The sequence below is a fragment of the Periplaneta americana genome, chromosome 12 (assembly GCF_040183065.1).
Source record: "Periplaneta americana isolate PAMFEO1 chromosome 12, P.americana_PAMFEO1_priV1, whole genome shotgun sequence".
Taxonomy (NCBI): domain Eukaryota; kingdom Metazoa; phylum Arthropoda; class Insecta; order Blattodea; family Blattidae; genus Periplaneta; species Periplaneta americana.
In genome coordinates this window covers 143,521,922-143,524,908 of record NC_091128.1, presented here as the reverse complement: position 1 = coordinate 143,524,908, position 2,987 = coordinate 143,521,922, and positions in this window count along the sequence as shown.

Below are 2,987 nucleotides of genomic sequence, written 5' to 3'. Positions count from 1 at the left end.
GCCCAAATTTTGTTTCTAGTTCTGTACGAGGTACTTAGTAAAATTAGGTGGCCCAAATTTTATTTCTGGTTCTGTACGAGGTACTTAGTAAAATTAGGTGGCCCAAATTTTGTTTCTAGTTCTGTACGAGGTACTTAGTAAAATTAGGTGGCCCAAATTTTGTTTCTGATTCTGTACGTAGTAGGATCTTTTGAACCGAATTGTGAATTCCGGTACCATAATTTCACAGCTCTATGTAAGAGCGATGTTTTGACTCTGTCAGTTATTCTCAGCAACCGAAATAGCAAGCTAAGTTTGTTCAACTCACTTTGAAAAAATTATTTTCTTTTTCAAAAATTGTGACGGCTTCTATTTTTCAAATCAAACTAGACCTACAGAATATTCATTGAGGAAGGAACAAACGCTTAGTCATACGACTGTGCAGAATCTCAGTTTGCTCTGTCGATAAACTGGCAAAGTATAGACTGAGAGAGACCGGCCTCATCACCTAGCCCTAACTTTCATAGTTCTACTCGCATGTTATGAATTTGAGAACTGGATCTTCCTCGAGAGTAAAGTCTGTCTGAGAGTGATGATTATGACACTTGAAATATTAAGGTGTATAAAATCTGACAATTGTACCTCTCTGCCTCTTCATATTTCACAACATGGTATTAAAACTATAGCATTGCGAAAAATACAGTAGATACAGAGTGATTCACGAGGATTTACCGTCCTTTATGGAGCTGATTTCCTAAGACATTCTGAGCAAAAAAAGCCATATAAACATTTGTCCTATTCTCAATATTTTCAGAGCTACACTAATTTGAAGTTTTATTTTGTAAAATACCATTATTCTTGAGTTTTAAGGGTAAAAGAATATTACAGATGAAGAATACTATTCAGGAGTATTATTTCTTTAATTAGCTAGTATTCTGAAGCTACAAATGTGTTGTGAATTCCATAGCTGCCTCGTACAGATTTTTTTTCGATTTTTAACTACAAAATTACATTTTCTTACGCATTTATCACAGCAATTGTTAGGGTCTACAGATCACGCCACTCTTATAAATTCTTTAAGACTGTACATTAGGATGCATAATTAAACCGTAAAGAATAAAGTTCGTAAAGTCGTATGAATTGTAACGATTTTTCTGATAAGTGCGTAAGAATGATGTAATTTTTAGTTAAAAATTGGAAAACGAAATCTGTACAAAGCAATTAACAACACATTTTTAGCTTCAAAACGCTAGCCAATTAAAGAAAGGACACTTCTGAATAGTTTACTCTTTATTTGTAATATTTTTTTACCCTTAAAACAAAAGAAAAATGGTATTTTACTATCAATTTCAAATTAGTGTAACTCAGAAAATATTGAGATTAGGACAAATGTCTATATGACATTTTTTGCTCAGAATATCTTCGGAAATAAGTTCCGTAAGTAATGGTAAATCCTCGTGAATCAACCTGTATAATGAGAAATTATGTGCCATACTCGTGCCATTTATTTTGTCAAACAGTCATGTCATTGAAGTTCCCAACATAAGAGATTCATTTTTCCCACCATAACAATCATCATCAATCCTCATCAGTGCGAACTGTCATGAATACAAACCATTCATTGACCTGTGTCGGACTAGAAATTAATTAAGTTATGTCGTCAGTATGTGCCATGTATTGTGGGTTCCTATCACCACGGCATGGCGCGTCCTCAGGTTGCGGATCGAGGAGACGGCCTCCAGATATATGGAGGGTAGCTGCGAATATATTGAATAAGCAGTCGCGGATAGCCGATGAGGGGTGGTCCTCCAGCTTGGGGGTTGGGCGAAGGGCTAACAACCCATCACCGTAAAAAACAGCTTGTTACGAATCCTTCAAATAAGACAAAGTATATGATTATGTCTCGTGACGAGAATATTGTACGCAATGGAAATATAAAAATTGGAAATTTATCTTTTCAAGAGGTGGAGAAGTTCAAATATCTGGGAGCAACAGTAACAAATATAAATGATACTCGGGAGGAAATTAAACACAGAATAAATATGGGAAATTCCTGTTATTATTCGGTTGAGAAACTTTTATCATCCAGTCTGTTGTCGAAAAATCTGAAAGTTAGAATTTATAAAACAGTTACATTACTGGTTGTTCTGTATGGTTGTGAAACTTGGACTCTCACTTTGAGAGAGGAACAGAGATTAAGGGTGTTTGAGAATAAGGTGCTTAGGAAAATATTTGGGGCTAAGAGGGATGAAGTTACAGGAGAATGGAGAAAGTTACACAACACAGAATTGCACGCATTGTATTCTTCACCTGACATAGTTAGGAACATTAAATCCAGACGTTTGATATGGGCAGGGCTTGTAGCACGTATGGGCCAATCCAGAAATGCATATAGAGTGTTAGTTGGGAGGCCGGAGAGAAAAAAAACCTTTAGGGAGGCCGAGACGTTATTGGGAAGATAATATTAAAGTTGATTTGAGGGAGGTGGGATATGATGATAGAGAATGGATTAATCTTGCTCAGGATAGGGACCAATGGCGGGCCTATGTGAGGGCGGCAATAAACCTCCAGGTTCCTTAAAAGCCAATAAGGAAGTATGTAGTCAGTATTTGAAACAAGTTTCCATTTTTTCTTTTTAATTTGAGTGTTGAAAGTAGATGGATTTCTATATCCATTGTTACTAACCCAGTATTCTGTGTAAAATCTTGAATTAGTTATTTCCGGGATATGAACAATCATAGTCGTTATTTTTCTGTTACATGTTCAGTGTTCAATTCCCAATGCTACTTTTGCATACTGAGAAAATATTATTATGGATAGAGTGCTAGATATTTGACATTTATGAGAGTGCGTATCTTGTATCAACACGTAAATTTATTCGTCCGAAGAAACTGAATCTCGTGCACGAGTATTGCACTCGTAGAATTTCCACTGAGAGCCATTAGCACTTTTAACTCGAGTGGAAATGGTGCACATTCATCAGGGGTGAAAGCTCTTGCAGTGGATAT